General features: G+C 42.8%; 1 pseudogene; it reads right to left on the bottom strand.

Annotated features, from left to right (window-relative positions):
* Positions 1-9,440: 9,440 nt before the first annotated feature.
* On the bottom strand, positions 9,441-13,787 carry LOC126071374 (serine protease hepsin-like; annotated as a pseudogene).
* Between the last annotated feature and the right edge of the window lie 6,158 nt (positions 13,788-19,945).

Raw genomic sequence — 19,945 nt, 5'->3', positions numbered from 1 at the left:
ACCACAGTCACTTTCTTTCTACATAATTATCCTTATCTTTAGTGAGCTAGAGTCATAATTACTCAGTGTGAAAGTAATTCCTGAGTTTACAAATTCATGGACTCAGTCTCTACCTTTTACCACTGAAACACTCGAGGCTCAAAACAGAGCTTGCGCAGGGTTCGTCGGACTCACCGGAAGTGGGACTCAAGAGTCCTGAAACCCGGATATTTATACGAAAATTCCTTCTGGAGCTGGTCGTTCTGAGAACCCGGTTTCGAGGACTCCGGCTCCGGAAGAGCTCGAGGGGAGGGGGATGAGTGCCGCAAACAACCGCCCCGGGCAGGAGGAAAAGCGGACACTCTTTTGCTCTTGGAACCTTCGAGCTGCAGCCCGAGCTCCCTCTTCCCGGTCCAAAACCCTTTTCTCCCCTAAACCATGATGCGGGTGGGGGCAGAGGGAAGAGGGCGACGCGTTATTGGAAGGTAGGTCCTATATATTTGGGAGCACAATTTTTAAATATATAAACTGGGAGAATCGATTTTTAAACTCAGATCGGATTCAGGGCCTCACGCATCCTTGCTCACGGGATCCTTGGCTCCTCTCCCCAAAGCGTTCCAATCTCTAGCTTCTGAAAGGTTGGAGCTCCGGGGTCATCCTCTAGAAGGGTCTTCTCCGCTGTTCCCGTGAAGGTGAAGGAGACTGTCCTTGCAGCCTTGGTTACTGCTCCCATGGATTTTCATTTTGCCCTGAAGTGTCTCTCCCGTATGGATGGTGGAAACTATTATTTGCCAGTTCTTTGGCTGCACTCCTTAGAGGCTGCCTCCAGCAAAAGTAGCATTACAACTTTTAAAAGACTGGGCTGCAGAAAGAAGTTTCAACTACATGTCGCGACTGGCATTTGAACCGAAGTTGCTGAGGCCACAATGCAGAGTCCTAACCAGTGTACCATCAAGGCCACTCGTTTAGGACAACTGTACTTAAGTTCCCCAGGAAAATGGATGCACACGTCCACAAAAGACTCATCTGAAAATATTCATAGCAGCCTTAGTCACGAGCAAAAACTACAAGTAACCCAATTGCCCATCAATACTGGTGTATTCACACTTTGGAATAACCTGCATTAATATTGTAGAAATTAACCAGTGAAGCAGGCAGGCAACAATGTGTATGAATATATTTCAAGAACACAATGCTTGACTGAAGAAAACAAAACAAAGCAAAACCAGGTATTACAAGATATACATTCATTAACGTGAACTCCAAGAGTAGGCAACACTAATCTCTGGTGATAGAAATCGTTATAGTGAATAACTAAGCGTGGGTGGGCGGCGATTGATTGGAAAAGGGTTCTACAGACCTTGCTGGGATGATGGAAATTCCCTGTAACTTGATCTGGGTGATGGTTACATTTTTCCATTTTAATACGCCGCCCAGTTAAGGTTTTTACATTTCACACTGTGTGAGTTATATTTGAAGAATTAACTGTTGGGATAAACATGGGGGACGGAAGATAAGGATAAGACTCTGTAGAGCATGGCAAGGAGCTTGGATTACATTTTAAACTCCCTAAAAATTCTTTCTCCCTTAGTCTAAAAAGGTCGCTATGAGTCAGAATTGACCCGACAGCAATGAGTTTAATGGGTTTAGTCTAAAAAAGTCATACTGAGAGTTGAAATATCTCAGTCAGAAAAACGGTTATGACCACAACTCAGACTAAGTGAGAGGCTGCATTTTACTTTCTCCTCACTTGTGGGGAACAGCTATACTTTCCGAATGACCAGAGCCCAGGTTTGTGCACTATCACGTTGCTTTCGCTTCTCTCGGCTCGCAGCTCTGAGTCCTGCCGCTCTATGGCCTCATGGAAGCGTGCAGCCTGCGCAAGAACTAAAGGCAAACCTCAAGAGGAGTGAGTTCCTGCCAAGACGGACTCCTGACACTGCCGAGATTACTGTGGGTAAACGAAGAGTACCAACCACTCGCTGTCTGATCACCGCATGCCATAAACATGTTAACAGATGATGCGTTTCCTTGAATATTTTTGAAGTAAGAACCTTCACAGTATTTCCTTGCTTTGTTTTTGGATAGCCACAGATAGTTTGCTTTTCTCTCTTTCAAATTTTCTCTCGGTTCCCTCCTTCGCCTGCCTCCCCATCCTGCTTCCTCAGAAAGACTATTTTCTGCTCCCCAGGATGCCTCCTGAGTCTCTGCACAGGGCCTCCTGGAGGTTTTGTCCTCACCCACGCCTTCCTGTTTTCCTTCGCTCCCCTTCACGGGTCCCCTTTCCGCCTTATTTTCCCATTTCCCTCCCCACCGACCGCAACCAAGTTGAGCCGGGGGAGTCTAGCGGCCCGGGCGGGCGAAGGAGGAGCAAGAAGATGCTATGCGAAGGGACGTCCCGAAGCCCTCGGGGGCTCAGCATGTCGTGGGCCCCGCCCGGGTTAGGCGGAGGTCGCATTAGGGGTCTCCGGGTGTTGCTGGCTTCTGAGGCGGGAGAGGAGCAAGGAGGGTGAAGGCCATTCGGCGGCCTTTCTAGCTTGGGACTCACCCAAAACACGGATTTCAAATGTGCGGAACAACGCGATTTGTCGCCCCAACCCTTCTGGTTTTTCCGAGGCTGTGGAGCCTGCGCAATTGTGCGGCAGACATCGTGGTTAGAAATCCCTGTTTATTGAGACCAGGAACACTGGCTACTGAAGGCTCTGTGGCGCAACCTGTTAGCGCATTCGAATGTTAACTTAAAGGTTGGTAGTTCGAGGCCACCCCGGGAAGTGGAGACCTCCCTTACCCTCCTGTCATCTCAGATCCTCCCAGAAAAGTCATTGAAAACAAATTAGGAATGCGCCTGGGAATCCGGAAATGCTTGAAAGAATAAAATCATCATCATTAAACGGGCTTTTCCTGTTGTTTGTACTGTTATTTATTGAACACTTTCATCACTCTTGTACACATACCTTTGGCGACTTGTGCAAGTATTTCTATAGGCTACAGACTGGAAGAGCAATTGCAGAAAAGGCAGTATGCTGGGGCAATCGTAGGGCTCACCTTGTTTGTTTCCTGGTTTTCAAGGGTTGGTCACCCTTGTTGCCTGATTTCCAGTGTTTTGAAAACCGGTGTTTCATAAAATTCGTCTTTTTTTTTTTTTTTGTTCAGGAGCCCCGTTGCCGCAGTGGTTAAGCACGCTCACCTGCTAACCGAAAGTCAGAAGTTTGAACCCGCCAGGCGTTGTGCAGGAGAAAGATGTGGAAATCAGCTTCCGTAAAGCATTGAAAACCCTCTGGGACAGTTGTATAAAAGGTTCGCTAATAGTCGGAATCTACTCCAGGGCAAAGGGTTTGGTTTTGGTTAGTCCATGTTTGCCAGAAGTGGAAGGCATATGTTTAAATGTTTTTCATTTGCGCTCAATAGTTGTATAAATGTATTTGTATTTCAATTAATTTTTCCAACTCAATGAGTCCTTTTCTTCGTGCATATGCCAGCACAACAATTTTTTTATACATCTGTGGAGCAATGAGTTTCTTTATGTGGTCTCTTGCCTTGGTTCTTTGGAAAAAACAGCTTGAGAGGTTTTTTCCCAGCCTTGATGAGTTGTTACTTTTTCCCTAGTTCTTTGAAAAAACTACTTGAGAGACCTCCAACGTTGCTTTCTACCCCAGAGGGCCGTTACTCTTGCCCAGGAAAGAAGCCAGTCTCTACAGGGAGAAAGACCTGGTGATCTGCTCCTGTAAAGATTAGAGCCTAGGAAACCTCATGGGGCAGTTCTACTCTGTCAAGTGAGGTCACTATGAGTCAAAATCCACTTGATGGCACCTCACAACATGTTTGGTTAAAAATTGTAGATAGGCATAGAAGTCTCCATGTTGCAAGCACTAATATAACAATTGATGCAGGCAGGGATCATCAACAAACCTTAAAACTTCTAACAATATACACATGCTCACATATAGTGTATTTACATACTCTCTAAGTATCATCCCACAAACTATCTAAAATTTACAAGGTAAAAATATGTATCTTTACAGTGGAGAGGACAGACACACCAGGCACTCTGTGGGAGAAAGATGTGGCAGAGGGAGAAAGCTAAGGATAAGTAACAGTGATGAACACCCTGACCCCTCTTTCCTTGCTGACAGGATGCTGTTCAAAGCACAGAGCATTACATATGCAGTGTTCTTGCCCAAAGTGTTTAGCGTGAACAGAGTGTAGGGCAAGACAGTGGGTCTGTCCTCTTCAAAAATTTGATATCATCAAAAAACACACCAGCAAAGGAGTACAAAGAGGGTAGGGAGACAGTTCAATGTAATTAGGAATAAAGAGATGTAACAATCGAGTGCCATTTAGGAGCCTTGATTGAAGGTTGGAGAAACAACACCACCACAACTCTCAATCTGCTCTCACTCTGGCTCTCTGGCTCTAGCTCTCTCACTCTCATGATATATTTATATCTGTCTGTGTGTAAAACAATGGAGGAAATTTATACCTGGACATTATGTTAGGTATTATTGAACTAATGTTGATATTCTTAAGTTTAATAATTGAATTATATTATGGTGATATATATAATAGTGTCCTTAATCTCAGGATAGTGAGAAGTATTTAGAAGTTTTTTTTTTTTGTCTGAATTTACTAAAGAAATACGTATGTTTGTGTGGGTGTGTGTCAATACAGAAAGAGGCAAATGAATATCAATTGCTGAACTTAGTAGAGCAATGTGAGGTGATCATTATATTACTCTTTCAATTTTTTTTTTAGGTTTAAAAATTTTCGAGTAGTTGCTGGGGGTAGGGACAGGATGATTGTAAAATATGGTCGGCTGTGGAGAGCTGTCAGCATCCTGGAATAAAATTGACTTCTATGGGTCTCCTTGCTGGAGGATGTGACAGTCCCCACTACCACTCACTGCTACAGTTTAACAAAGACCACTAATCCATTGTACAAACTCTTCTGAAGGGATCCCTTCCTGCCACACAGGATTTGGGAGACGTGTCTCCTTTGTCCTTCTTCCTTGAATTAGCCTACTCTAGTCTGGTAAGTTTGAGGCTACTTTGTGTGTTTCAAAGTTTCTGAGTAAGATGTCCTGCTTCTTTACTTGATTTCAAAAGACAAGTCAATGTTTATGAGAAATTTATTTCCTGGGGAAAAACAGGCAAACAACAACAAGAGGATAGTAAAACTATTTGAAACCTCCCAGTATCGTCTGGGAGACCTCAGCAGAGACCTCTAGGATGGAATTTCTGCTAGAACTGTACAGGAAGGTTTTTCTTTATCACGTGTGAATGGCAAGCTCTCAGGATTCCTCTTTGGCACAGAGTCTATCGCTGTTTCTTTGAGAACCCAATCTTGGACACATGTGAGTCTGCTGCCCTGTTTACAAGCACCTCACCACAAGGATAGATGGTGTTGGCTGAGTTAGCTCTGTTCTCAGGTGTGAGATGCAGTATTGTTTTTCTAAGTAATACCAGGTGCTTAGTAACATTTTAACTTTGGAAGGAAGTGATGTACCTACACTGGGTTGCTGTTGCCCTGAGATATAAATGTAGTGGATGTATTAATGATGGAATTTTCTTATATTAGCTTGGAAAAGAAAACTTTATAATTTTGATATCTACAAAGAAAATTTTAGGCAACAGAACATGTATAAAATAGTTTATTTTCAGAGATTTAAAAACCCTCATCTTTCAAGGGAAATGGACATGTGCCGAAGAGCTGATGAATAGTCTGCAGTGATATTATTATTCCCAAGTCCTTGAGATTTTCTTCCAGCTGTTGCTAACTCCTGTCATCTATGGGATGGGGCTGAGGAGGGAAAAGGATCTGGTTCTCTCATGATTATCTGTGGAACTAGTCATCAGTGCCCTTCAGGAAGTTACCACATTAGGAGGCTGAGGGGTTGCAGCTTCTGCCATGAAACCAGCTGTCTGGAGTAAAAATCCTAAGTGGTAGCGACATCCGATTCTCATCTTGCTTTCAGATTTGGACTTTCACTTGTTTTGTTGTATTAGTTTTGGTCAACAATTTGGGAATTAAGCTGAAGTTTGTGACTATGCTTTGTTGAAATTAGACAAGCTCTTTTCATAGTTCCAGCATTAGTTGTTACCGGAAACAGAAAGGAAAAAATCCAAATGAGAATCTTCTACCAGGTGCTGTTGAGAGCTAAGTGAGGCTAGAGTGAGGACTAAGTGGTGATGGAGGCCAGGTGCAAACTGAGTGCAGTTAAGTGGATGAGCCACAGTCTGGAAGGAGTTAGTGATGATAGCAGGGGAGAGGAAGTGTGGTCTGAAATATACTTAGGTCCTACCCCCTGCTGCTGGTGATAGCCCTACTCAAAGATTCTGCTTGTTGATTGGTGAGATCCCTCCTCATCTGCCAGTTTACTCTCTATTGTAGTCTTCTGGAGGAAAATGAAGCCCTCTCACACTTCCTGGGAAGAGATGTGCATAGCCTCAAACATGCACTTGCAGAAACAGCTGGTTATAGGAAAGAATGTTTTCAGGAAAATCTGCCTCCCAAATTCATGCCCAATTCTTTGTAAATAGGAGGGTGGTGCCAAGGGAAGATCCCTAGAATGTGTAGTCTAGCAGGGACCATCCAAGTACAGTTCTACATTTTGCGGATGAGGAGACTGTGGTGGCAAGAGAGTGAAGATCAGGTAAACCTGCATGACCTGCAAATGACAAACTGGGACCAGAACCCAGGTCTTGGACCTTTTCCAGTGCATCTCAGAGTTTAGGGAAAGGGAGAGTAAAATCTTCAGTCTGGTTAAAGCCAATGAGCACCAGAGGCTATTGGGTCATCTTGGTAAGGAAAGGAAAAAGGTTTTACAGAAGGGGCTTGCAAGCGTTCTTCTAAAGAGATCAGGGAAAAAAGGAATCATTGGAGAGAGAAAAATGGGAATTAGCAGATAAAGAACAAGGCTTTAACCTTGGACCAATCGATTTTCACCCCGTGGAAGCCAGTATTCTCTAAAGTTACTTCCACATTCAGGTTGTATCTTAGGGGAATTTCTAGGAATACTTTCAATAGATTAGCAAAATTTTGAAGTGAAAAGTGAAAAACTACTAATTTTTTGTTTTTACGTGGTCTCTGTAACCTGATACATTTCAAATGAGTTCTTAGGGAAAAAGAATTGTTTTTCAGCTATGGTGATAATATACACAACTAAACATATGCCAATTTTCTAATTTCTACATATATATCATTGGCATTGATTACATTTTTCCAATTGTGCAACCATTCTCACTATTCTTTTCCAAGTTATTCCACCACCACCAATATAAACTGAATGTCTCCTAAGCAAAAACCTCCCCATTTCCCCCTCCCTTCCACCCTTAACTAATAATTTTTAGTTTCTACATATTTCCTTTCCCCACTTATCTGTCAGTCTGTCCGTGGAACAAGGTATATCATTGCTGATATCAGAGGATCTTGGCTGAAAGCAGAAAGATATTTACCTGTGTTTTATTGACTACACAAAGGCATTTGACTGTGTGGATCATAGAAAATTATGGATAATATTGCAAAGAATGGGAGTTCCAGAACACGTAATTGTGGTCACACAGACTCTGTGCATAGATCAAGAGGCAGTCATGCGAACAGAACAAGGGGATACTGTGTGGTTTAAAATCAGGAAAGGTGTGTGTCAGGGTTGTATCCTTTCGCCATACACATTCAACCTGTATGCTGAGTAAATAAACCGAGCAGCAGGATTATATGAAGAAGAATACAGCATCAGGATTGGAGGAAGGCTCATTAACAACCTGTCATATGCAGATGACACAACCTTGCTTGCTGAAATTGAAGACGACTTGAAGCACTTACTGATGAAGATCAAAGACTACAGCCTTCAGTATAGATTACATCTGAACATAAAGAAAACAAAAATCCTCACAACTGGACCAATAAGCAACATCATGATAAACAGAAAAGATTGAAGTTGTCAAGAATGTCATTTTATTTGGATCGACAATCAATGTCCATGGAAGAAGCAGTCAGGCAATCAAAGGACTTACTCTACTGGGCAAATCTGCTGCAAAAGACCTCTTTAAAGCATTAAAAAGCAAAGAAGTCATTTTGAGGACTAAAGTGTACCTGACCAAGCCATGGTATTTTCAGTTGCCTCACATGCACGTGAAAGCTGGACAATGAATAAGGAAGAGCGAAGAATTGATGCCTTTGAATTATGGTGTTGGCGAAGAATATTGAATATTCCATGGACTGCCAGAATGAACAAATTTGTCTTAGAATATATACTGCCAGAATGCTTCTTAGGAGCGAGGATGACAAGACTTCATCTCATGTACTTTGGACGTGTTATCAGGAGGGACCAGTTCCTGGAGAAATACATCATGTTTTGTAAAGCAGAGGGTCAGCAAAAAAGAGGAAGACCCTCAATGAGATGGAGTGACACAGTGGCCACAACAATGGGCTGGAACATAGCAATGATTGTGAGGATAGTGCAGGAGCAGGTGGTGTTTCGTTATGGTGTACATAGGGTCACTATGATTGGAAGTGACTCGACAGCAACGACCAACAGCACATATTTCATTATTTCGTTTAAGTGAGATCGCATGGTATTTGTCCTTTTGAGATTGACTTATTTCACTTGTCATAATGTTTTCAAGGTTCATCCATGTTGTGGCATGCATCATGACTTCATTTCTCTTTATGGCTGAGTAATATTCCATGTTGTGTATCTATTCATGTTGATGGACATTTCAGTTGTTGCAACATTTTGGCTGTTGTGAAAGTGCTGTAAGAACATTGGTGTGCAAGTTCCTGTTTGCATTCCTGCTTTCACATCTTCTGGTTATATACCTAGAATTGGGACTGACGGGTCATATGGTAGTTCTATGATCATTTTTTTTGAGAAACCACTACACTGTTTTTGTTTTTTAAGTACTTTATGCCATTGTGTTTTGTTGTTAGGTGTCATTGAGTGGATTTCAACTCATAGTGACTCCATGTGACAGAGCACAAAAACGAAAAAAACCCAACCCAACTACCGTCGAGTTGATTCTGACTCATAGTTACCCTATAGGACAGAGTAGAACTGCACCATAGAGTTTGGAAGGAGCGCCTGGCCGATTCGAACTGCCGACCTCTTGGTTAGCAGCTGTAGCCCTTAACCACTACACCACCAGGGTACTGCCCCAAGAAGTTTTCTTGGCTGTAATCTTTTCGGAAGCAAATGGTGAGATCTTTCTCCCATGGAGCCACTGGGTAAGTTTGGAACCGCTAACCTTCAAGTTATAAACTGAGCGCTTAACCATTTCCACCTACGTGGCTCCTTTTATGCCATTGTAGAGAATGGGAAATGTAAATATGTAATACGTTCCCTAAAGGTTTAGTCTAAGCCTAGCCATACGGGTCCGTGTAGGGCTGGAAAATATTTACATATGCATCAGGAGGGTGTGACTTAGGTGGTACCAGGGATGAATGGTTTCTACTTTGGAAGTCTCAGGTCAGAGCTGGGTCACCATGCCATTGTCTTTGGAGTGAGTCTTTGTGGCCTGGAAAATCCACTCCTGGAAGTAGCTGACTTTGTTGTAGACACCTGGCTTCTGGGCCAATGTGCAGGTAGTGCCCCATCTGACAATGCCACACAACTGCCATCGTGGGGTCCGAGAGATGCTGTCCTCATATACGAAGGGGTTGCTGCTGTCACCCTAGCAGGCATCAATGCCACCCTCTAGGTAGCCAGCATAGAATATCTTGGGCTTCATCTGATTCCCATAGAAGTCTGGGCTGTTGAAGACATTATTGCTGATTATGGGCACTCAAGCATCCCAGAGTACCCCAGCCTGTTGGCCTGGGGTCATGCAGGCAAGGCTGGCCAGAGCTGGGAGCACGCACAACCCCTTTCCCTCCTGGTGCCCACTGCAGGCCCTTCAGGGTCCCTCCACCCCAGGGCCCAGGAGTCATTTGAGCAGCCCCAGGTCAGAGTCTCCCTTGTGGTGGTTTCATAGCAGAGAGCAGCGAGTCCCCATAGTAATGCGTGTTGCCCCAGCCAGTCACGGTGCACAGCTTGCCATCCACCAGGGCCTGGCCAGCAGCTGGGAAGCACACGGGCTGGATGTACTCCGTAAGGCGCAGGGGGCTGGAAATGTGGACAAGGGCAGTGTCATTGGTGTTCTCCTCACAGTTGAAATCACAGAAGGGAAGACAGCCCCTATGGTAGACCACTGTCTGTATTCCCAGCTGCAGGCCATGGGGCAAGGCCTGGGCCAGTGCACCGGCAAACACCCACTGTCTGAACAGAACCTGGTTCCGCTCAGGGAAGCAGTGGGCAGCCGTCAACACCCCATCTCTGGACAGTAGGGACCCCCCACAGAGATGTGCCCCATCGTAGGGAAGACTGATCTGCCATGGCCACTTTCCCAGGCTGGTGTTCTGGCATCCCACAGTGCGATCTACAGGCAGTTTCCTGCAGCCACAGTCTTGGCAGATGGTAGCCAAGAAATAACCCCTGGGACAGTCACACAGAGTTGACCTCTAGCAAACTCCGGACATGGGACAGCCTTCCCTTATCAACGCAGAAGCCCAATGTGCCATCTGCCCGTCTAGCTCCGAGTGGGCCAGTGCCCTTAGGAAGCCCATTTCCTTACAGCTGAGCCTGGCCACCCTGGCATTGGAGCGCAAGGAGCACAGCAGCCACCATGTACCTCCTGTCTCATCAAACAACATGAGTGGAGAGTCCCCTGGGCTGACCTGCACCAGGTACAAAAAAGGTACAGCTGCTCCTAATTCCTCTTGAGTAGAACAGTCACAATGGCCCATGATCCCACCCAGATGCCTGTCAGGAGCAGCAGGGTCCCAGCAGTTAGAGCTGCCACCTTGGATCCTTGGATTTCGCTTGTTCGGAGTACATTCCCCATCCTGAGGAAGAGGCGATATCCCCAAACTTCGAAGTAGCTCGAGGTCAAGGGAACAGTTGCTGGCAAGGTCACCAAGGGCTGATTTTTGGTTAACTGCTTGGGTTCTGGTGAGCCTTTCTATATCAAATGTTCTGTTATCAATACATGGCAAATTTGGCACAATTCCCAGAGCCTTCAAAATATTAAGTTTGCACACAGGACAGGTACAGTTTTCACTAAACCAGGGATCTATGCAGGATTTGTGGAAAATATGCTTGCAGGGGAGAATTAGGACAACATCATTCTGCTTATAGCTCTCTATGCAGATTGCACAATGATCAAAGTCAGGGTATGTTTCCTTATCACCCTTTTTTACTGTCCTGATTGTCAATTTGCTGATGGCCTTCTGGGCTGCATTTCCTAGACGACGCTGGTTCCTGTAATTTGTGTTTGTGTACTTGATTTTCTGAATGAAGTAAAATGTGAGCCATGCTGAAGAGATAATCATCAAAACAATAAAGGATATTGACATGAAGACTAGAGAGCTACAGCCGAAGTTCTTTGTTGGCATATGAGCTCCAACAGAGATTTTTTTCCAGATAACTCAAAATATCCATACCCCTCAGTTCTGTAATCATGACAGCAATAAAATCTCCAGTGCCTGGATGAATCATGGTGACTGGCTCCTCTTTGGCTTTATTATTATAGATGACTACAAGTGCATCGTGGAAAGCAGTCCATGATATTTTCTTTTTAAATGTACAATTTCCCCTCTGTAGTAAGGCAATACACAGATATGGGAGGAACAAAGAACCACGTTTGAGGATCACAGCCCAGATGATCAGGAACTCCATGTTTGGGCAGTGAGGCCAGCACCTGGCCTCCGACCTCGGCCTTGGGTGAGTCTAGCCCGTAGCGCCCATGGTCTATGCAGAATGTAAGCCGGGTTGCCATGGCCTGGGTCCTGCACCGTCAAGTTCTCAATCACGGTGTAGTACTCCTGACTAGCGTTGTTGGCCTGAGTGGGCCACAGGCTGCAAATCAATGGCTGGATAGAGGTGAAGGGGTGGGGGTGGGGCGGTCCGCCCGCACCCCCGCCCCCATCTCCTGCCACCTCTCCCCACCTCCCCCCAACCCCAGCTCAGACCGAGGACAGCATGAAATGGAGGAAAGGGAGGACAAAGGAAGGAGATGAGTGTACAATGTGGGATATTTTCTGAGATGTCTTACCATAAAGTAAATTAAAATGTAGGTCCAACTGTCCACAATGGTGGGAGGGTGCAATGCATTTGCAGAAGCCACATGCCAAACAAATCACTGCAGAGCCAACCAAACACCTACTGCATGGTTGTGTTTGTCTGCTTGACCTTGACCATCCTTGATACCAGCAATTACCCTATTTACTGCTAAATGGCATCTGGGTATGCGATAGTGGAAGTGCTTGCTTATTGTCATTTGAACATTAAGAGGAGTCATGGAAGGAAAAGAAACAATTGATAAACTTGAGCCTAAGAGAGGAAGAGGAGAGATGCTGCAATATTCTCCTTTTTAGTTTTTTTTGATATTGGTGGTTTTTTGGGCACAGTGTTGGATGAGTAGGTGGGCAAAAAAAAAGTGGTAAATATTGTGATAGCAATACTGAGCGTGGTACTAAGCATACCTGGGACCTGTTGATAGTGACAGATTCCTTTGACCTGGATGCATTTCAGAAGATCAAAACATAGAATGACTTTTTCTGGTCTCTCTGAAGCAGCTAGATGAGTGTTGATAGATATTTCAGGATTGTGGAGGGTCTGGAAATAGAAGATAAACTGTAATCATTTATGATGTCAGAATACTGGGTCAGAACTCCATAGAAGTGGGAAAAAAGTGTATCAATATGTATATTCTTTTATATAATTGGAAAATAGACTGTATGTGTGATGTGGGTTCATTTAGGCCTGTGAGCAGAAGCACAACTTGTTAGCCTTTGGGGCCTTAGGTGTGATTCCTAAATCATACTTGTCTGTTTTTTCCCACAAGCCAATCAGGTGGGAAACCTGGAAGAAGGCATGGTATTGAAGCAGGCAGCCATGAAAGTGTTATTAAGGGTATCTCATAATGGTTAGTAGTTAAGTGCTACTTAACTGAAAGAGTCTTTTTAACTTTAGATACTGAGTCTTGCCACACTATGAGTCGGAATCAACTCAATGGTACTGGTGGGCATAATGGTTGTTTTTCAGAAAAGGCTACTCTGGCTACATTTTTGTTATAACCTTTCCACAATATGGTTATGCACAATATTTTGGTTATGCACAATATTTTTAGAGCCGTGTGCAAAAACTTATTTATAAAATTATGAGGACTGCGCATACATCACAAGACTGAACATCCTCCCCCTCTGTTCATGCATATGTATGTCACTCCCTTTAAAAAGCGAATCTACCCTGGTTGAGCTGAGCAGGCAGCCTTAGGTGATGAGACCCTGCCTGCCTCCCAATTTGCAAACTGTGAATAAATCTTTCTGTTCTTCCAGCCCTGCCTCTGGTTGACTTCAGTTCACCGGTCTGCTTGTCAAGAACCTATTAGTTGACCATTCCATTTTGGTACCCCAAGTGAGACACAGTGGACACTACGGCTCTGGGTAAGTTAGGTCCTGAAACCTCCTCTGAAGGACTTTCTGGGCGGCATCAACCCTGACCAGACAACCCGTGAGTTCCTTGTTGGAGCCAGAAACATTCTGACAGCGCAGTGAAATACGTACGTATTTTAAGTTTTATTTTGGAGTAGCTACTAGGTGGTGGATTGTGTCCTCGGTAATGGGTGTAGGCTTTGTGGTGCTCTTGCTGTGTCCTGGGGCTGAGTCCGCACCTGCATGAGAGCACAGCCCTTGATCCCTGCATCTGGAGGACACCTGGGGAGACTGTCACTGTCCTGGGGCCGAGTCCCCACCTGCATGAGGGCACAGGTCTCCATCTGGTCCTTTGTCTTGACCCCTGCATGTTTTTTCTGTTTGTTTGTTTTGGTCGGGATCTGGTTAAGAAATATTTTCTTTGTGCCTTGGGCCCCTTTGTTTGTCTCATGTGTTAGGAAGATTCAACTGGCTCAAAGCCAGGACCCTCCCTGTGCAGGACAGTTTTTTATCTCTCTTCTAAGGTGTGCACTGAAAGAGTCTTTTTAACTTTAGATACTGAGTCTTGCAGTCTTAGTTGGAACAAAATACACTTCTTACAAATATTGGTTCTGGAAGGTGTGGTACTCAAATTGCACTGCCAGAGATTATTTATCAGGGTAACCAAGTTCCGTGCCTCCGTATAGCCAGGGCCTCTCCAATAGATCCTTCTTCTGGCCAGCTAATTAGAAGGAGTGAAGATCTATAAACAAGATGGGTGCCGGTTAGTCCACCCCTAAACTATCTCCCTTAGAGTGCATCTTGACTCATTGAGTATGACTTTGAATTGTGGTGTTCCTGAAGAATATTGACATATACTCTGGACTGCCAAAAGAACGAACAAACCTGTCTTGGAAGAAGTACAAGAATGCTCCTTAGGAGCAAGAATGACAAGACATGTTATCAGGAGGGATCAGTCCCTCCCTGAAGAACGACATCATGCTTGGTAAAATAGAGGGTCAGTGGAAAAGAGGAAGACCCTCAATGAGGTAGATTGACACAGTGGCAGCAACGATTGTAAGGATGGTACAGGACCAGGCAGTGTTGAGTTCTGTTGTGCATAGGGTCTGTATGAGTCAGAGCTGACTCAACGGCACCTAACAACAACAACAAATACATTTAAAATACATTTTGAAAGACGATTATTTATAAAGACTGTATGTTAAATCTTTTGTAACACTAAGGAAATATTTGAGAAACATCATTCATTGTTATTACATTTCTAAGTTCAATTTTTTTTTAGTATCTTAAACTTTCTTAAATTTGGATATATCTGTGTAATGGTGTGCACAAGAATGGAAAGGGGATATTAGCAAAAGGATTGGTGAAGAGATAGCTAATAGGGGAAGAAGGCAAGATCATATCTGGAGGCAGAGCTCTTCATTGCAGGTCTTTGGGGAAAAAGGAAGAACATAGCTCATAAAGCACATGATGAATATGACCAATCTCTAAGTTATGACATAGAAAACAAATGATGCTGTTAAAATAAACCCTTCTCCTTGCATACTAGTGAGAGTGAGATTATAAACTATGTCTGTTTAGTGAGTCAGATTTATCAGTCACTATTCTTAATTTTTTTTTATTCTTGTAGTTGTGGGCAAAACAAGCTTACTTATAATACGCAGTTACCATCTCCCTTCTAGTACCACGGACAGTCATTGCCAATGGTGTCTCATAGTAGCAGTACTTGTCTTTAAAGAGCTCAAAGTACTTCACGGACATTTTGTCTGTTCTTTAGATCCCTTATCCTCTCAGATAAACTCGCACTGCACCGGTACTGTGCTTAGCACACATGGGAGTTCAACCAGAGTTGACTAATAGACTCAGTGTGTCAGGCTGCTGTAGCTCTGCCTGATGCTAGATTCATAGCCAATAAGAAATGCTTGTTGGTATTCTGTTGGAATCCTGCTAACCAATCTCTTCTTAGCCACTCTGAATTTGTTCGTACTGTCTGCCAAGGTCTGTGCTATACCACACAGTTGGAAAGGCTGAAGTCAGCTTCTCATCTTTCAAGAGCAGTTACCATGTGATATGCCTTCCCATTCTCATCTCCTCCCTTCCTGCTCTCACTGCCTTCTCTTGAAGGCAATGAGAATGTCTGTTGCACAGGAGGCAATCTGGAGGCCCATAGACCATTTGCTGCACCTCCTGGTCATTCAATAACTGTCAAAAGAAAAATTAGGGGTTCCTCTGTCCTCCTCATGTATCGTGACTGTTGGATCACTTTGCTTTTTTATGGACAACCGAGATCAGTAAAGGGAACAAAGTGTTTCCTTTAAAGAGGCTGAGGAAGCATGCAATTCTGAATGAACAAAGGGCTTGGGTTCAGAAGATTAAATAATTGGATTGTGGCTCCAGCACTTACTAACTGGTTGGCTTTGTGCTTTAGTTTCCTAATCCTCCAATTGGGAACAATAAATCCCAACTCCTGGCCGGCGGAGGGGGGGGGCGGGGGTGGGTGTTGCAAGAGGAAGGAATAGTTGAAGTGCCTTGTAGATTGCAAAGATTGATAAATTATTATTTGGACGTTTCACTTTGTGGATGCATGTTCATAAGTGTTGAGAAAATTTAGGATTTTCCAATTTTATGCTAATGTAGGGTGGCTGAAAAGTTGAACACATTTTAGATTTGACTTTGGAGCAGGGAAGGAAAGAGGAAAACGGAAAAAATTTCTTTCACTCTATTTCTTCTAGGTGATTGCACTTGGGAATACCATAAAACAAGCTGAGATTATAGAAAAATACTAGTTTAGCTCTTTTTGATCTTGCTGCATTTTTCTGGTGAAACCTAGAAAATTTGTAGATTTGAATTTAAAATATTCTCTCTAAATTCATATCTTTTGTAGAGCACATGTTAAACTGTGGAATGGAAAAATCATCCTCCAAAACATGAAATAAGGCTTGGTTTCTTAGATACCTACTATTCTATTTAGCTAGTTTATTTTGAAAAGTCCATAGGGAGTAAATCTTTAGGCATGAAAACTTCCATTAGCTTCTTGTCAATGATTTCCTGCTATGAGTTTCCAAGAAAGTCTGGCAATTGTCCAGATAGTCTTGCTTAAGTATACTGGAGCATTGTCTCTTCAGTCTTCTCTTCTGTAGTTGAATGAGGTAATAGTCGATGGGGCAGGGGAGAACTTTCATTCATCCATACATAAGAAGAAGGTAGTGAGGAAAAGAGAGAGAGAGGGATAAAAAGAGAAACATAGCCTCAGATATGAAAATAAAAGAGAGAAAGAGCACACCACTTAATTGCTTCTCCATGATACAAAGAACAAACCACCTGTAGATCTCTTCCCAAGCAAATGGAAACTACTTTCTACACTTGCTTAAGGGTAGGTTTGGACTCATCTGTCAGACTAGACTGTAGGCTCCATGATTGTAGAAACTGCCCATTTTGACCATTGTATTAATAGCACCTGGTTGGGGCTCTGACTTATGACAGGTGAATGATAATATTTGTAAAATGTGTGAATAAATAAGTGATCACATTTCCCCCCTTAATATTACTTTCAATTTAAGAAGCTAATGGGTTTTTGGATTTAGATACAACCATACTTCTCTGATCGTTAGGGTAGACCACAACCTATAAGTTTTACAATTGTTGAAACTTCTAGAATGCTTTAGCAAGAATGTTCCTTAGAAAGGCAGTCTAAACAATAGCAATTGTATTGAAATTTAATTCTTTTGGAAAAAAATTTTTTTTAACTAATTTAAAAATAGATGCCACATAATTTCATCCTAGAGTGTGGAAAACTGAAAAGACATAGGCCTAACTATACAAAGACTTTTCACAAAGAATACTCTTTGTAAATACCCTTGGCTGGTAGGGTTGGTTGGGTAAATCCATTTGAAGGAGGACCTTTTGGACCATGTTGCAGTAATTGGATTTATTCTGAAGCATCTGCTGATTCTTAAGCAGCCAAGCAGAACGATAAAATCACAGTCTAAGTTTCAGGAAGTCGCCATTGGGTGAGTATGAGGGTTCAAGGTGATTATGACTAGAGACGTGGAGAGTGTGAACAGTGGATAGAGACATCAACCATGGAATGAGATGCCATAGGTTCAGACTAAGCTGCTGGTAAAAGGATCCTGAAGAAAAGCAGAAATCTAACATTCATGAAAAATGAAGAAAGCAACAAGTTTGGGTGACTACTTAGATATGGGGCATGAAGGAGAGGGAGACATTACAATGCCTCTGAAGTACTGAATTTGTGCAATATGAAGAACAGTGGTGCTGCTGATAGATTCAGGAAACCTTCTAAGAAGGAACCTCACTTTTGATACGCAGAAGGATGGAGGGAAGAAGGAATAGCCCACTCCGCCACTCAAGGTATAAGGCACGTGTGTATGTGTACATCTGTGTCAATGTATGTGTCTAATTTATGACATGAGCTCTCTGGCAGTGAAGACTATCATCAATATAAAATGCTAGTAGGAGTAAATTGAGCCACAGATTAATAATTTTCAATATAACAAATATTTATTGTTGAAGTCTCGAATGAATTCTTGTGCTAAGAATAGTAGGAAATACAAAGATAAATGGTCCTTGCCAGCTAAAAGATTACAATCTAGTGAGGGGGTCATATACTTAAATAATTTTAGTCTAAAGAAGACTGAGATATGTTACAATAAAGACAATAAACATAATCATAAATGTAAAAGTTGTAGGGTGAAGGGGCTAATTCCAACTATTAACATTTGGAAAAAATTCTACTTGGAGCAAGTAGGGCTTGATCTGGTACTTGGAAAATGATTGGATATCAATAGACAACAATAAGGAGGTTACTCCAAAGGGGAAGGCACAGCATCAGCAAAGATTCCGAGGTGAGAGAATACAGCAGGGAACGTTGAGGAAGAAGAGCAGAATGTTATGACTAAAGTGTAAAATAAGTATTTGTGCACAGGAAGGACAAGACTGAGAATTAGGCACCTGTCCTGAGATCATGCATTATCAATGGGGGTGATAAATATGTCTTGCTTTTTCAAGTATAAAATACAGATATGAGTATAATCAATAATCAGATATACAGTTTTTCTGTGATATTGTTATTGCGTAGGTGGCAATTAGGAAAAAAATGTCGAAAAAATATCTCTAATGGCGGAATAAGGAAAAAGTTTGGGAAACACTGCTATAGATGGGTTTTGACAAAATGGTGAATTTTATGGAGTCCCCTGAAGAAAGTCACTTGCCTTTCCTCAGTTCTTGTTCAGGTCTGTTTTGTGAAGATGAGGTTCTGGGTTGAGGTGAATGTAGGTAATTTGGATAAAAATACAAACTCAAATTGGTTAACATAATCATGGAAACTGTGTGTGAGGTAAATTATGCAAAAGTTAGTTCTTCCATGACTCATGTAGCGAATGACTTCCAAAGTAATGTTTTCCTTCCCTTTGATTTTGGCAGCTTGGCATTATAAGGCGCATGGATTGCAGAATGCTCTCAGAAACTGTTATTACAGCCATTAAATAATGAACTCTCACAATCTCACCAGTTCCATCGAGTGACATCATCATTATCTAATCCCAGAGACAAGACATGAACCTACTCCTTTTATATTGCAGAGCAGGTGGAGATAGAGCTAGGAATCAAGGTTATGGTTTTTATTCTAAGAAAAGAAAAAAAAAATCTAAGAGATGCCTTAAAATTTGATTTTTATCAATTTATTAGCAAATATTTATGAAAATGTAAAAGGTATTGTGATCATTAAGGATGTGTGTCAACTTGGCTGGGCCATGATTGCCAGTGGTTTGGCAGTTATGATATAGGTTGGCAGTCATATAATGATGTAATCACTTCCATGATGAGATCTGATATAATCTGATCACCTCCATAATGGGATCTGCTGTGAGTAGCCAGTCAGTTGAAAGGGAGTTTCCTTGAGGTTGTGGCCTACATCCAACATTTGTAGACTTTCTGGCAAGGCTGTGGGCTTCTGCTCACTCTGGATCCTGCAGCTGGCTTCTGTTCATCTGACTCCAGTTCTTGGGACTTGAGCTAGCAGCTTACCTGCTCATCTTGGGATTCATCACCCTCCACAGTCTGTTAGCTAGTGGCCTGCCAGTTTACCTGCAGATCTTGGGATTTGTCAGTCTTCAGAGCCTGTGAGTCAGAGGCTTGTTGTCTGACCTGCTGATCTTGGGTTTGACAGCCCCTGCAGTTATGTGAGTTAGGAGAAGCCTCCAGACTGACCCACGGACTTGGGACTTTCCAATCTCTACAACAGCGTGAGCCATTTCCTTAATATAAATCTCTCTCTCTCTAAGTATATATACATAGATGCTTCACTGGTTTTGCTTCTCTAGAGAACCCAGCCTAAGACAGGTATAATTATTATATGTGCCAGGTCCCATGGGGAAAAGATATAGATGATACATTCCATTCACTGGTCTAATAGAGAACTGGAAAACAAGATAGAGCCTCATAAAGATTTGCTTTAGAATGGATTAATGTAGTGATCTGCTAA

The sequence above is a fragment of the Elephas maximus genome, chromosome 3 (assembly GCF_024166365.1).
Source record: "Elephas maximus indicus isolate mEleMax1 chromosome 3, mEleMax1 primary haplotype, whole genome shotgun sequence".
NCBI lineage: Eukaryota > Metazoa > Chordata > Mammalia > Proboscidea > Elephantidae > Elephas > Elephas maximus.
Note: the sequence above shows the minus strand (reverse complement) of the source record. Positions and strands in the feature narration are given on the sequence as shown.